This window comes from Scyliorhinus torazame, chromosome 10 (assembly GCF_047496885.1).
Source record: "Scyliorhinus torazame isolate Kashiwa2021f chromosome 10, sScyTor2.1, whole genome shotgun sequence".
Taxonomy (NCBI): domain Eukaryota; kingdom Metazoa; phylum Chordata; class Chondrichthyes; order Carcharhiniformes; family Scyliorhinidae; genus Scyliorhinus; species Scyliorhinus torazame.
The window spans coordinates 157,632,621-157,648,970 of record NC_092716.1 but is presented as its reverse complement, the minus strand read 5'-3'; the positions used below and the strand labels follow the sequence as shown (position 1 = coordinate 157,648,970).

General features: G+C 54.9%; 1 protein-coding gene across 6 annotated transcripts in view; it reads right to left on the bottom strand.

Moving 5' to 3' along the window:
• Positions 1-16,350, bottom strand: part of dgkza (diacylglycerol kinase, zeta a) — a 663,976-nt gene that overhangs the window by 88,324 nt on the left and 559,302 nt on the right. The window lies entirely within an intron of this gene.

The following is a 16,350-nucleotide window of genomic DNA, read 5'->3' as shown; positions in this document are numbered from 1 at the left end:
GGGCTAAAGGAGGAACAAAAGACCCAGGAGCGGGAGCTTCGGGTCGTGGAGGCAAAGGCAGCCGAGAATGAGGACGACATACAGGGCCTGGTGGTGAAGACGGAGACGCATGAGGCACATCAGAAACGATGTGTGGAAAGGTTGGAGGCACTGGAGAACAACGCAAGGAGGAACAACCTGAGGATTCTTGGTCTTCCTGAAGGTGCGGAGGGAGCGGACGTCGGGGCATATGTGAGCACGATGCTGCACTCGTTAATGGGAGCGGAGGCCCCGGCGGATCCGTTGGAGGTGGAGGGAGCATACCGAGTGATGGCGCGAGGACCGAGAGCAGGAGAAATTCCCAGAGCCATAGTGGTGAGATTCCTCCGTTTTAAGGATAGAGAAATGGTCCTTAGATGGGCAAAGAAAACTCGGAGCAGTAAATGGGAGAACGCGGTGATCCGCGTTTATCAAGACTGGAGTGCGGAGGTGGCGAGAAGGAGGGCGAGCTTTAATCGGGCCAAGGCGGTGCTTCATAAAAAAAAGATAAAATTTGGAATGCTGCAACCGGCAAGACTGTGGGTCACATATTGAGGGAGGCACCACTACTTTGAGACGGCAGATGAAGCGTGGACTTTTATTGTGGAAGAAAAACTGGAATGAGCGGGTAATTAAAAAGAACGTTTGAACAAAGTGGTGGGGCGAATGTGGGGGGCGAAGAGGGGGGTTAAAAAGGGGGGAAAGAGGAGTTTTATGTACTAACCCTGCGATGTGGTAACTTTTCTCTCTTCCACAGGTGGTGATGGGGGGAGGAGGGGAGGTGGAGGAGATGGGGCGTTGGCCATTGGGGGCGGGGCCAAGGGAGAAGCGCGGGCTTGGTTCCCGCGCTATGATAATCATGGCGGGAATAGAGAAGCAGGAATGAGGGGGCGTCGCACGGTGCGAGCCGAGGTCACGGGGGGAAGCCGAGGTCGGCCAGAGTTTGCTGACTTCTGGGAGCAACATGGGGGGAGTAATTACGCTAGCGGGGGATCTAGCGGGAGGGCTGGGAGGGGGGAATTACTGGGTTGCTGCTGCTGGGAAGAGGGGGGAGCAGGTATGGGAGGGGATGGGTGGGGGGGCACCGCCTGGGGGAGATACAGCTGCGTGGGAACCGGGTGAGGAGCTGGAAAAAGGGGATGGCTAATCGACAAGGGGGGGGGGGGTAGGAAGCCCCCCAACCCGGCTGATCACGTGGAACGTGAGAGGGCTGAACGGGCCGATAAAGAGGGCACGGGTACTCGCACACCTTAAGAAACTTAAGGCAGATGTGGTTATGTTACAGGAAACGCACCTGAAACTGATAGACCAGGTTAGGCTACGCAAAGGATGGGTGGGGCAGGTGTTCCATTCGGGGCTAGATGCGAAAAACAGGGGGGTGGCTATATTAGTGGGGAAGCGGGTAATGTTCGAGGCAAAGACTATAGTGGCGGATAACGGGGGCAGATACGTGATGGTGAGTGGCAAACTACAGGGGGAGACGGTGGTTTTGGTAAACGTATATGCCCCGAACTGGGATGATGCCAATTTTATGAGGCGGATGCTAGGACGCATTCCGGACCTAGAGATGGAAAAGCTGATAATGGGGGGAGATTTTAATACGGTGTTGGAACCAGGGCTGGATAGGTCGAAGTCCAGGACTGGAAGGAGGCCGGCAGCAGCCAAGGTAGTTAAAGATTTTATGGAGCAGATGGGAGGTGTAGACCCGTGGAGATTTAGCAGACCTAGGAGTAAGGAGTTCTCGTTGTTCTCCTATGTCCATAAAGTCTACTCGCGAATAGACTGTTTTGTGCTGGGAAGGGCGTTGATCCCGAAGGTGAGGGGAACGGAGTATACGGCTATAGCCATTTCGGATCACGCTCCACACTGGGTAGACTTGGAGATAGGGGAGGAACCAGGAGGGCGCCCGCCCTGGAGAATGGACATGGGACTAATGGCAGATGAGGAGGTGTGACTAAGGGTGAGGGGGTGCATTGAAAAGTACTTGGAACTCAATGATAATGGGGAGGTCCAGGTGGGAGTGGTCTGGGAGGCGTTGAAGGCGGTGGTTAACATAGACATAGAATTTACAGTGCAGAAGGAGGCCATTCGGCCCATCGAGTCTGCACCGGCTCTTGGAAAGAGCACCCTACCCAAGGTCAACACCTCCACCCTATCCCCATAACCCAGTAACCCCACCCAACACTAAGGGCAATTTATCATGGCCAATCCACCTAACCTGCACATCTTTGGACTGTGGGAGGAAACCGGAGCACCCGGAGAAAACCCACGCACACACGGGGAGGATGTGCAGACTCCGCACAGACAGTGTCCCAAGCCGGAATCGAACCTGGGACCCTGGAGCTGTGAAGCAATTGTGCTATCCACAATGCTACCGTGCAGCCCCTTAGAGGGGAGCTGATATCAATAAGGGCACATAAAGGGAAGCAGGAGAGTAAGGAACGGGAGCGGTTGCTGCAAGAACTTTTGAGGGTGGACAGACAATATGCGGAAGCACCGGAGGAGGGACTGTACAGGGAAAGGCAAAGGCTACATGTAGAATTTGACTTGCTGACTACGGGCACTGCAGAGGCACAATGGAGGAAGGCACAGGGTGTACAGTACGAATATGGGGAGAAGGCGAGCAGGTTGCTGGCACACCAATTGAGGAACAGTGGAGCAGCGAGGGAAATAGGGGGAGTGAGGGATGAGGAAGGAGAGATGGAGCGGGGAGCGGAGAGAGTGAATGGAGTGTTCAAGACATTTTATAAAAAATTATATGAAGCTCAACCCCCGGATGGGAGGGAGAGAATGATAGGCTTCTTGGATCGGCTGGAATTTCCCAAGGTGGAAGAGCAGGAAAGGGTGGGACTGGGAGCACAGATCGAGGTAGAAGAAGTGGTGAAAGGAATTAGGAGCATGCAGGCGGGAAAGGCCCCGGGACCGGATGGATTCCCAGTCGAATTCTATAGAAAATATGTGGACTTGCTCGCCCCGGTATTGACGAGGACCTTTAATGAGGCAAAGGAAAGGGGACAACTGCCCCCGACTATGTCTGAAGCAACGATATCGCTTCTCTTAAAGAGGGAAAAGGACCCGCTACGATGCGGGTCCTATAGACCTATTTCCCTCCTAAATGTAGATGCCTAGATCCTGGCCAAGGTAATGGCAATGAGAGTAGAGGAATGTGTCCCGGGGGTGGTCCACGAGGACCAAACTGGGTTTGTGAAGGGGAGACAGCGGAACACGAATATACGGAGGCTGTTAGGGGTAATGATGATGGCCCCACCAGAGGGGGAAACGGAGATAGTAGTGGCGATGGATGCCGAGAAAGCATTTGATAGAGTGGAGTGGGATTATTTGTGGGAGGTGTTGAGGAGATTTGGTTTTGGAGAGGGGTATGTTAGATGGGTGCAGCTGTTGTATAGGGCCCCGATGGCGAGCGTGGTCACGAATGGACGGGGATCTGCATATTCTCGGCTCCATAGAGGGACAAGGCAGGGATGCCCTCTGTCCCCATTACTGTTTGCACTGGCGATTGAGCCCCTGGCGATAGCGTTGAGGGGTTCCAAGAAGTGGAGGGGAGTACTTAGAGGAGGAGAAGAACACCGGGTATCTTTGTATGCGGACGATTTGCTACTATACGTGGCAGACCCGGCGGAGGGGATGCCAGAAATAATGCGGATACTTGGGGAGTTTGGGGATTTTTCAGGGTATAAATTGAACATGGGGAAAAGTGAGTTGTTTGTGGTGCATCCAGGGGAGCAGAGTAGAGAAATAGAGGACCTACCGTTGAGGAAGGTAACAAGGGATTTTCGTTACCTGGGGATCCAGATAGCCAAGAATTGGGGCACATTGCACAGGTTAAATTTAACGCGGTTGGTGGAACAAATGGAGGAGGATTTCAAGAGATGGGATATGGTATCCCTGTCACTGGCAGGGAGGGTGCAGGCGGTTAAGATGGTGGTCCGCCCGAGATTCCTCTTTGTGTTTCAGTGCCTCCTGGTGGTGATCACGAAGGCATTTTTTAAAAAGGATTGAAAAGAGCATCATGGGTTTTGTGTGGGCCGGGAAGACCCTGAGAGTGAGGAAGGGATTCTTACAGCGTAGCAGGGATAGGGGGGGGCTGGCACTACCGAGCCTAAGTGAGTATTATTGGGCCGCTAATATTTCAATGGTGAGTAAGTGGATGGGAGAGGAGGAGGGAGCGGCGTGGAACAGATTAGAGAGGGCATCCTGTAGGGGGACTAGCCTACAGGCTATGGTGACAGCCCCATTGCCGTTCTCACCGAGGAACTACACCACAAGCCCGGTGGTGGTGGCTACACTGAAGATTTGGGGACAGTGGAGACGGCATAGGGGAAAGACTGGAGCCTTGGGGGGGGGGGTCCCCAATAAGAAACAACCATAGGTTTGCCCCGGGGGGAATGGATGGGGGATATGGAATGTGGCAAAGAGCAGGAATAACGCAACTGAAAGATCTGTTTGAAAGATCTACCAAGGCCATTGAAGAAGCAGGGACAAGGCTTCCGGTGGCGGCCATGGGTCCCCCTCCAACTTCTATGAAACGGACCAGAAGTGTAACGGCCAAAGGAGCGGCACTGGAGCAACGGGAGAAGCGAGGGAAAGAAAACAAAATGGCGGCGGCCAGGGACAAAGGGGAGCTGCAGGAGTTCATCAAACGCTGCTTCGAGGAGATGCGCAAGGAGATGTTGGCGCCTATGCTTTCGGCAATTGAAGGACTCGGGATCACCCAGAAGGCCCACGAAGCTAAGATCCAGGAGGTACAGAAAAGAGTCAGTCAGAACGAGGACGAGCTCGTAGGCCTGGCGGTGAGAGTGGAGCAGAACGAGACGCTACACAAGAGGTGGGCGGGAAGACTCGAAGACCTGGAGAACAGGTCGAGGAGAAAGAATCTGCGAATCCTGGGTCTCCCTGAGGGAGTGGAGGGGGCTGATGCCGGGGCATACGCGAGCACGATGCTCGAGGCGATGATGGACACAAAGGCCCCTTCGAGGCCGCTGGAGTTGGACAGGGCACGTCGGGTGCTGGGGAAGAAGCCCCAGGCAAATGAGCCGCTAAGGGCGATGGTGGTGAGGTTCCACCGGTTCACGGACAGAGAGTGGGTCCTGAGATGGGCCAAGAAGGAGTGGAGCAGTAAGTGGGACAATGCAGAGATTTGAATATACCCGGACTGGCGCACGGAGGTTGCAAAGCGGAGAGCGGGTTTCAACCGGGTCAAAGCGGCGTTGTACCGGAAAGAAGTGAAATTCGGAATGCTGCAGCCAGCGCGACTGTGGGTCACATACAAGGGCCAACACTATTACTTTGAAAAGCCTGAAGAGGCGTGGACCTTTGTACAAGCCGAAAAGTTGGACTCTAACTGAGGGTTTGTGAGGGTGGGGGGGATGTTTTGGGGTTTGATGTGTGATGGTTGTTGTATATAGGGGGTCAATCACGTGCAGGAAATGTTACATGGGCTGGGGGAGAGAGACAAGGCCGCGACAGGAGCTGCGCCAGAGGGGGTGGAGCGGGCTTTGGAAAGCGCGGGGTGTTTTCCCGCGCGCGGGAAGAAAGGCGGGAAGGGGAACAAAGGAATGCATATGGAGTGGGAGACTCCCACGCGGGGAGGTCAATGGGACGGCGGGGGAAGCCGGGGTCAGCAGGCGTCAGCTGACTTACGGGAGTGACATGGGGGGAGCAAAAAAGCTAGACAGTGGTCAAGCGGGGGGGAGCGGAGGGGGGGGAAGGGGGGGGGGGCAAAAAAGGTTGCTGCTGCACTGGCCGAAAGGGAATGGGACACAGAAGAGGTGGTCGGGACGGGGGTCCCCCCTCTGGGGGACTGGAGGGTGAGGGAGGCGTGGACACGGGACTGGCCCAGAAAAGGAGATGGCTAGTCGGCGGGGCGTGGGGGGGGTGAGCGCCCCTCCAATCCGGCTGATAACATGGAATGTGAGGGGCCTGAATGGGCCGGTGAAGAGGGCTCGAGTGTTCGTGCACTTAAAGGGACTGAAGGTGGATGTGGCCATGCTCCAAGAGACACACCTGAAGGTGGCGGGCCAGGTCAGGCTAAGAAAGGGATGGGTAGGACAGGTATTCCACTCGGGACTGGACGCAAAGAATAGAGGGGTGGCAATATTGGTGGGCAAGCGGGTGTCATTTGAGGCCAGGACTATTGTAGCGGACAATGGAGGGCGATATGTAATGGTGAGCGGTAGGCTGCAAGGGACGTGGGTGGTGTTGGTAAACGTATGCGCCCCGAACTGGGATGATGCAGGATTCATGAAGCACATGTTGGGGCGCATTCCGGACCTGGAGACAGGAGGCCTGATAATGGGAGGGGACTTCAATACAGTGTTGGATCCAGCACTGGACCGCTCCAAATCAAGGACTGGAAAGAGGCCGGCGGCGGCCAAGGTACTTAGGGGGTTTATGGATCAGATGGGGGGTGTAGACCCATGGCGGTTTGCAAGGCCGCAGGCCAGGGAATTTTCTTTCTTCTCCCATGTACACAAAGCCTACTCCCGGATAGATTTCTTTGTTCTGGGTAGGCGCTCATCCCGAGGGTGGAGGGGACGGAGTATTCGGCTATAGCCGTTTCGGACCATTCCCCGCACCGGGTGGAACTGGAGCTGGGAGAGGAGAGGGACCAATGCCCGTTGTGGCGGCTGGGTGTGGGACTGCTGGCGGACGAGGTGGTGTGTGGGAAGGTGAGGGGGTGTATCGAAAGGTACTTGGAGACCAACGACAACGGGGAGGTGCGGGTGGGGGTGGTATGGGAGGCGTTGAAGGCGGTGATCAGGGGAGAGCTAATTTCCATAAGGGCTCATAGGGAGAAGACAGAGGGTATGGAAAGGGAGAGGTTAGTGGGGGAGATTTTGAGAGTGGACAGGAGATACGCAGAGGCCCCGGAGGAAAGATTACTTGGGGAAAGACGACGGCTCCAGGCGGAGTTTGACCTGTTGACCACAGGGAAGGCGGAGGCACAGTGGAGGAAAGCGCAGGGGGCGACCTACGAGTATGGGGAAAAGGCTAGTCGGATGCTGGCACACCAGCTCCGTAAGAGGGCGGCAGCGAGGGAAATAGGGGGTGTCAAAGATGGAAGGGGAGACACGGTTCGGAGTGCGACAAAATTAAACGAGGTATTCAAGGCCTTTTATGAAGAGCTGTACAGATCCCAGCCCCCAGCGGGGGAAGAGGGGATGAGACGATTCCTAGATCAGCTGAGATTCCCGAGGGTGGAGGAGCAAGAGGTGGCTGGTTTGGGGGCACCAATTGGGTTGGAGGAGCTGAGCAAGGGTTTGGGGAGCATGCAGGCGGGGAAGGCCCGGGACCGGACGGATTCCCGGTGGAGTTCTACAGGAAGTACGCAGACCTGTTGGCCCCGCTACTGGTGAGGACCTTTAATGAGGCAAGAGAGGAGGGGACCCTGCCCCCGACAATGTCGGAAGCGACAATTTCTTTGATCCTAAAGCGGGACAAGGACCCACTGCAATGTGGATCGTACAGGCCGATCTCGCTCCTCAATGCGGATGCAAAGTTGCTGGCAAAGGTGCTGGCCACGAGGATCGAGGACTGTGTCCCGGGGGTAATCTACGAGGACCAGACGGGATTTGTAAAGGGCAGGCAACTAAACACCAATGTGCGGCGGCTCTTAAACGTGATAATGATGCCATCGGAGGAGAGAGAGGCGGAGATAGTGGCAGCTATGGACGCGGAGAAGGCCTTTGACCGAGTAGAGTGGGAGTACCTCTGGGAGGTGCTGCGTAGGTTTGGGTTCGGGGTAGGGTTTATCAATTGGGTTAAGCTCCTTTACAGAGCCCCGATGGCGAGTGTAGTGACAAACCGGCGGAGGTCGGAGTACTTTTGACTGTACCGAGGGACGAGGCAGGGGTGACCCCTGTCCCCCCTGTTGTTCGCATTGGCGATCGAACCATTGGCCATGTAATTGAGGGAGTCTAATAAATGGAGGGGGGTGGTCCGAGGGGGAGAAGAGCATCGGGTGTCGCTATATGCGGATGACCTGTTGCTGTACATGGCGGATCCAATGGAGGGGATGGTGGAGGTCATGCAGACTCTAAGGGAGTTTGGGGAGTTTTTGGGCTATGGGAGCATCGGTGTGGTCCCCGATCAGGGGTAACCACCGGTTTGTCCAGGGGAAGATGGACAGGGGGGTTCCAGAGCTAGAATCGGGCGGGGATTGGAAGAATGGGGGACCTGTTCATCGACGGGACGTTTGCGAGCCTAGGGGCACTGGAGGAGAAGTTCGAGTTACCCCTGGGAAATGCCTTTAGATATATGCAGGTGAGGGCTTTTGTGAGGCGACAGGTGAGGACATTCCCGTTGCTCCCGGCACAAGAAGTTCAAGATAGGGTGATCTCGGGTGTATGGGTCGGGGAGGGCAAGGTGTCGGAAATACACCAGGAGTTGAAAGAGGGGGAAGTGCTGGTAGACGAGTTGAAGGGTAAAAGGGAGGGGGAGCTGGGGGAGGAAATCGAGGAAGGTCTGTGGGCTGATGCCCTAGGTAGGGTTAATTCCTCCTCCTCGTGTGCCAGGCTCAGCCTGATACAATTTAAGGTGGTCCACAGAGCGCACTTGACGAGGGCGAGGTTGAGTAGGTTCTTAGGGGTAGAGGACAGATGTGGAAGGTGTTCAGGGAGCCCGGCGAACCATGTCCATATGTTTTGATCATGCCCGGCACTGGAGGGGTTCTGGAGAGGAGTGGCGGGAGCAATATCTCAGGTGGTGAAAGTCCGGGTCAAGCCAAGCTGGGGGCTAGCAATATTTGGAGTAGTGGACGAACCGGGAGTGCAGGAGGCGAAAGAGGCCGGCATTCTGGCCTTTGCGTCCCTAGTAGCCCGGCGAAGGATCTTGCTAATGTGGAAGGAGGCGAAGCCCCCCAGCTTGGAGGCGTGGATAAATGATATGGCTGGGTTCATTAAGTTGGAGAGGATTAAGTTTGCCTTGAGAGGGTCTGTGCAGGGGTTCTACAGGCGGTGGCAACCGTTCCCAGACTATCTCGCGGAGCGTTAGAGGAAGGTCGGTCAGCAGCAGCAGCAACCTTGATGGAAGAAGTTGAGTAAGCCGGGTGGGAGGGGTCTTTGATTATGCTGCCCGCTTTACCTTGGCAGCGAGAGGTGTAGATGGAGTCAATGGATGGGAGGCAGGTTCATGAGATGGACTGGGCGGTGTTCATGATTCTCTGAAGTTTCTTGCGGCCTTGGGCCGTGCAGATGCCATACCAGTCTGTGATGCAGCCCGATAGGATGCTTTATATGGTGCATCTGTAAAAGTTGCCAAGAGTTCATGTGGACATGCCGAATTTCCTTAGTTTCCTGGGGAAGTATAGGCGCTGTTGTGCTTTCTTGGTGGTAGAGTCGACGTGGGTGGACCAGGACAGATTTCTGGAGATGTGTACCCCTAGGAATTTGAAACAGTTAACCATCTCCACCTCGGCCCCGTTGATGCTGAACTATGGTACTATGCTTCCTGAAGTCAATGACCATCTCTTTAGTTTTGCTGGCATTGAGGGATAGATTGTTGTTGCTGCACCACTGCACTAGGTTCTCTATCTCCCTCCTGTATTCTGACGCGTCGTTATTCGAGATCCGGCCCACTATGGTCATATCATCAGCAAACTTGTAGATGGAGTTGGAACCAAACCTTTCCACGCAGTCGTGTGTGTACAGGGAGTATATAGTAGGGGGCTACATACGCAGCCTTGCGGGGCCCTGGTATCAAGGACTATTGTGGAGGAGGGGTTGTTGTTTGTTCTTACCGATTGTGGTCTGTGGGTCAGAATGTCGAGGATCCAGTTGCAGAGTGAGGAGCCAAGTTCTAGGTTTTGGAGCCTTGATATGAGCTTGGCTGGGATTATGGTGTTGAAGGTGGAGCTGACTTGCCTACATGAGATTGCAGACCCATTGCAGTGTGGTTAACATATTATGGCCACTGAATTGGCCGTGCAAGTCACTCAGTTGTAAGTCAACGGTAATTAGGCATGGGCAATATGCCAGCCCACAAATTAATAAAATAAATAAAATTGTTAGTGACAGTGCAGGGGGAGGGACACTCCAGTGTTAGTGAGAGGGCAGTGTAGGGGACAGTCCAGTGTTAGTGAGAGTGCAGTGTAGGGGACAGCCCAGTGTTAGTGAGAGTGCAGGGTAGGGGAGGGTGCAGGGTAGGGGACGCTCCAGTGTTAGTGAGAGTGCAGGGTAGGGGACGCTCCAGTGTTAGTGAGAGTGCAGGGTAGGGGACAGTCCAGTGTTAGTGAGAGTGCAGTGTAGGGGACAGCCCAGTGTTAGTGAGAGTGCAGGGTAGGGGAGGGTGCAGGGTAGGGGACGCTCCAGTGTTAGTGAGAGTGCAGGGTAGGGGACGCTCCAGTGTTAATGAGAGTGTAGGGTAGGGGACAGTCCAGTGTTAGTGAGAGTGCAGGGTATGGGACAGTCCAGTGTTAGTGAGAGTGCAGGGTAGGGGAGCTCCAGTGTTAGTGAGGGTGCAGGCAAGGGGACGCTCCAGTGTTAGTGAGAATGTAGGGTAGGGGACAGTCCAGTGTTAGTGAGAGTGCAGGGTAGGGGAGCTCCAGTGTTAGTGAGGGTGCAGGCAAGGGGACGCTCCAGTGTTAGTGAGAGTGTAGGGTAGGGGACAGTCCAGTGTTAGTGAGAGTGCAGGGTATGGGACAGTCCAGTGTTAGTGAGAGTGCAGGGTAGGGGAGCTCCAGTGTTAGTGAGGGTGCAGGCAAGGGGACGCTCCAGTGTTAGTGAGAGTGTAGGGTAGGGGACAGTCCAGTGTAAGTGAGAGTGTAGGGTAGGGGACAGTCCAGTGTTAGTGAGAGTGCAGGATAGGGGATGCTCCAGTGTTAGTGAGAGTGCAGGGTAGGGGACGCTCCAGTGTTAGTGAGAGTGCAGGGTAGGGGACAGTCCAGGGTTATTGAGAGTGCAGGGTAGGGGACAGTCCAGTGTTAGTGAGAGTGCAGGGTATGGGACAGTCCAGTGTTAGTGAGAGTGCAGGGTAGGGGAGGGTGCAGGGTAGGGGACGCTCCAGTGTTAGTGAGAGTGCAGGGTAGGGGACGCTCCAGTGTTAGTGAGAGTGCAGGGTAGGGGACAGTCCAGTGTTAGTGAGAGTGCAGTGTAGGGGACAGCCCAGTGTTAGTGAGAGTGCAGGGTAGGGGAGGGTGCAGGGTAGGGGACGCTCCAGTGTTAGTGAGAGTGCAGGGTAGGGGACGCTCCAGTGTTATTGAGAGTGCAGGGTAGGGGACAGTCCAGTGTTAGTGAGAGTGCAGTGTAGGGGACAGCCCAGTGTTAGTGAGAGTGCAGTGTAGGGGAGCTCCAGTGTTAGTGAGGGTGCAGGCAAGGGGATGCTCCAGTGTTAGTGAGAGTGCAGGGTAGGCGACAGTCCAGTGTTAGTGAGAGTGCAGGATAGGGGATGCTCCAGTGTTAGTGAGAGTGCAGGGTAGGGGACGCTCCAGTGTTAGTGAGAGTGCAGGGTAAGGGACAGTCCAGTGTTAGTGAGAGTGCAGGATAGGGGATGCTCCAGTGTTAGTGAGAGTGCAGGGTATGGGACAGTCCAGTGTTAGTGAGAGTGCAGGGTATGGGACAGTCCAGTGTTAGTGAGAGTGCAGGGTAGGGGATGCTCCAGTGTTAGTGAGAGTGCAGGATAGGGGATGCTCCAGTGTTAGTGAGAGTGCAGGGTAGGGGATGCTCCAGTGTTAGTGAGAGTGTGGGGTAGGGGACAGTCCAGTGTTAGTGAGAGTGTGGGGTAGGGGGCAGTCCAGTGTTAGTGAGAGTGCAGGGTAGAGGACAGTCCAGTGTTAGTGAGAGTGCAGAGTAGAGGACAGTCCAGTGTTAGTGAGAGTGCAGGGTAGGGGATGCTCCAGTGTTAGTGAGAGTGCAGGGGAGGGGACAGTCCAGGGTTAGTGAGAGTGCAGGGTAGGGGATGCTCCAGTGTTAGTGAGAGTGCAGGGTAGGGGATGCTCCAGTGTTAGTGAGAGTGCAGGGTAGGCGACGCTCCAGTGTTAGTGAGAGTGCAGGGTAGGGGACAGTCCAGTGTTAGTGAGAGTGCAGGATAGGGGATGCTCCAGTGTTAGTGAGAGTGCAGTGTCTGGGTCAATCCAGTGTTAGTGAGTGCACAGGGTTGTGGACACTCCAGTGTTTGTGAGAGTACAGGTAGGGGACGCTCCAGTGTTAGTGAGAGTGCAGGGTAGGGAACACTCCATTGTTGGTGAGTGTGTAGAGTGAGGGACATCCAGTGTTAGTGAGAGTGCAGGGTAGGGGATGCTCCAGTGTTAGTGAGGGTGCAGGGTAGGGGACGCTCCAGTGTTAGTGAGAGTGCAGGGTAGGGGACAGTCCAGTGTTAGTGAGAGTGCAGGGTAGGGGATGCTCCAGTGTTAGTGAGAGTGCAGGGTAGGGGATGCTCCAGTGTTAGTGAGAGTGCAGCGTAGGGGATGCGCCAGTGTTAGTGAGAGTGCAGAGTAGGGGACAGTCCAGTGTCAGTGAGAGTGCAAGTTAGGGGATGTTCCTGTGTTAGTGAGAGTACAGGGTAGAGGACAGTCCAGTGCTAGAGGGAGTGCAGGGTAGGGGATGCTCCAGTGTTAATGAGAGTGTAGGGTAGGGGACGCTCCAGTGTTAGTGAGGGTGCAGGCAAGGGGACGCTCCAGTGTTAGTGAGAGTGCAGGGTAGGGGACAGTCCAGTGTTAGTGAGAGTGCAGGGTATGGGGCAGTCCAGTGTTAGTGAGAGTGCAGGGTAGGGGACGCTCCAGTGTTAGTGAGAGTGCAGGGTAGGCGACGCTCCAGTGTTAGTTAGAGTGCAGGATAGGGGACGCTCCAGTGTTAGTGAGAGTGCAGGGTAGGGGACGCTCCAGTGTTAGTGAGAGTGCAGGGTAGGGGTCGCTCCAGTGTTAGTGAGAGTGCAGGGTAGGGGACGCTCCAGTGTTAGTGAGAGTGCAGGGTAGGGGTCGCTCCAGTGTTAGTGAGAGTGCAGGGTAGGGGACGCTCCAGTGTTAGTGAGAGTGCAGGGTAGGGGTCGCTCCAGTGTTAGTGAGAGTGCAGGGTAGGGGACAGTCCAGTGTTAGTGAGAGTGCAGGTTGGGGGATGCTCCAGTGTTAGTGAGAGTGCAGGGTAGGGGTCGCTCCAGTGTTAGTGAGAGTGCAGGGTAGGGGACGCTCCAGTGTTAGTGAGAGTGCAGGGTAGGGGACAGTCCAGTGTTAGTGAGAGTGCAGGGTAGGGGACAGTCCAGTGTTAGTGAGAGTGCAGGGTAGGGGACGCTCCAGTGTTAGTGAGAGTGCAGGGTAGGGGACGCTCCAGTGTTAGTGAGAGTGCAGGGTAGGGGACGCTCCAGTGTTAGTGAGAGTGCAGGGTAGGGGACAGTCCAGTGTTAGTGAGAGTGCAGGTTGGGGGATGCTCCAGTGTTAGTGAGAGTGCAAAGTAGGGGACAGTCCAGGGTTAGTGAGAGTGCAGGGTAGGGGATGCTCCAGTGTTAGTGAGAGTGCAGGGTAAGGGACAGTCCAGTGTTAGTGAGAGTGCAGGGTAGGGGTCGCTCCAGTGTTAGTGAGAGTGCAGGGTAGGGGACAGTCCAGTGTTAGTGAGAGTGCAGGGTAGGGGACGCTCCAGTGTTAGTGAGAGTGCAGGGTAGGGGACGCTCCAGTGTTATTGAGAGTGCAGGGTAGGGGACTGTCCAGTGTTAGCGAGAGTGCAGGGTATGGGACAGTCCAGTGTTAGTGAGAGTGCAGAATAGGGGATGCTCCAGTGTTAGTGAGGGTGTAGGGTAGGGGACAGTCCAGTGTTAGTGAGAGTGCAGGGTAGGGGCCGCTCCAGTGTTATTGAGAGTGCAGGGTAGGGGACAGTCCAGTGTTAGTGAGAGTGCAGGGCAGGGGACACTCCAGTGTTAGTGAGAGTGCAGTGTCGGGGTCAATCCAGTGTTAGTGAGTGCACAGGGTAGTGGACACTCCAGTGTTTGTGAGAGTACAGGTAGGGGACGCTCCAGTGTTAGTGAGAGTGCAGGGTAGGGAACACTCCATTGTTGGTGAGTGTGTAGAGTGAGGGACATCCAGTGTTAGTGAGAGTGCAGGGTAGGGGATGCTCCAGTGTTAGTTAGACTGCAGGGTAGGGGACGCTCCAGTGTTAGTGAGGGTGCAGAGTAGGGGACAGTCCAGTGTCAGTGAGAGTGCAAGTTAGCGGATGCTCCAGTGTTAGTGAGAGTACAGGGTAGAGGACAGTCCAGTGCTAGAGAGAGTGCAGGGTAGGGGATGCTCCAGTGTTAGTGAGAGTGCAGAGTAGGGGATGCTCCAGTGTTAGTGAGACTGCATGGTAGGGGACGCTCCAGTGTTAGTGAGACTGCAGGGTAGGGGATGCTCCAGTGTTAGTGAGACTGCAGGGTAGGGGACGCTCCAGTGTTAGTGAGAGTGCAGAGTAGGGGACAGTCCAGTGTCAGTGAGAGTGCATGTTAGGGGATGCTCCAGTGTTAGTGAGAGTACAGGGTAGGGGACGGTCCAGTGTTAGTGAGGTTGCAGGCAAGGGGACGCTCCAGTGTTAGTGAGAGTGCAGGGTAGGGGACAGTCCAGTGTTAGTGAGAGTGCAGGGTATGGGGCAGTCCAGTGTTAGTTAGAGTGCAGGATAGGGGATGCTCCAGTGTTAGTGAGAGTTCAGGGTAGGGGACAGTCCAGTGTTAGTGAGAGTGCACGGTAGGGGACACTCCAATGTTAGTGAGAGTGCAGGGTAGGGGACGCTCCAGTGTTAGTGAGAGTGCAGGTTAGGGGACGCTCCAGTGTTATTGAGAGTGCAGGGTAGGGGACAGTCCAGTGTTAGTGAGAGTGCAGGGTATGGGACAGTCCAGTGTTAGTGAGAGTGCAGGGTAGGGGAGCTCCAGTGTTATTGAGAGTGCAGGGTAGGGGACAGTCCAGTGTTAGTGAGAGTGCAGGGTAGGGGACGCTCCAGTGTTAGTGAGAGTGCAGGGTAGGGGACAGTCCAGTGTTAGTGAGAGTGCAGGATAGGAGATGCTCCAGTGTTAGTGAGAGTGCAGGGTAGGGGACGCTCCAGTGTTAGTGAGAGTGCAGGGTAGGGGACGCTCCAGTGTTAGTGAGAGTGCAGGGTAGGGGATGCTCCAGTGTAAGTGAGAGTGCAGGGTAGGGGTCGCTCCAGTGTTAGTGAGAGTGCAGGGTAGGGGACAGTCCAGTGTTAGTGAGAGTGCAGGTTAGGGGATGCTCCAGTGTTAGTGAGAGTGCAGGGTAGGGGATGCTCCAGTGTTAGTGAGAGTGCAGGGTAAGGGACAGTCCAGTGTTAGTGAGAGTGCAGGGTAGGGGACGCTCCAGCGTTAGTGAGAGTGCAGGGTAGGCGACGCTCCAGTGTTAGTGAGAGTGCAGGGTAGGGGACGCTCCAGTGTTAGTGAGGGTGCAGGCAAGGGGACGCTCCAGTGTTAGTGAGAGTGCAGGGTAGGGGACGGTCCAGGGTTAGCGAGAGTGCAGGGTAGGGGAAGCTCCAGTGTTAGTGAGAGTGCAGAGTAGGGGACAGTCCGGTGTTAGTGAGAGCACAGGGTAGTGGACACTCCAGTGTTTGTGAGAGCACAGGTAGGGGACGCTCCAGTGTTAGTGAGAGTGTAGAGTGAGGGACATCCAGTGTTAGTGAGAGTGCAGGGTAGGGGACGCTCCAGTGTTAGTGAGAGTGCAGGGTAGAGGACAGTACAGTGTTAGTGAGAGTGCAGGGTAGGGCTTGCTCCAGTGTTAGTGAGAGTGAAGCGTGTAGGGACACTCCAGTGTTAATGAGAGTGCAGGGTAGGGGACACTCCAGTGCTAGTGAGAGTGTAGAGTGAGGGACATCCAGTGTTAATGAGAGTGCAGGTTGTAGGTACGCTCCAGTGTTAGTGAGAGTGAAGTGTGTAGGGGACACTCCAGTGTTAGTGAGAGTGAAGCGTGTAGGGACACTCCAGTGACACTGGAATGTTAAACTTTGAATCACAGTCATAGCACAATATATTACACTTCAATGCACTGAGTTAGAAGGGTAATGGTGCACCAAAGTCACTTTGCAGTGGTTGTGCTTCTTCATTATTTTGGGGACAGCAGGAGAATTGATATTTCTACTGTTGAAGATATACAGCCAAGAAGTAAATTATGTTCTAATGTTTGTAATAATCCAGTTTCATAGATACACCAAAGGAAGCAAATCACCAGGGTTCGTGTTGCAGCAATGTGGGGAACAGTATTGAGGGCACATTGGGAATGGACAATGTGAGCAACATTGTATTTCAAAAGACACTCCAGTGAAAAAATGCAGCGCTGGCACTAGCCATGATTTGTAACGATGTAGCAAAGCTTTGCAATTTCAGTTAAAACTTCTGCAAAAGAATCTCAGGGAGCAATAA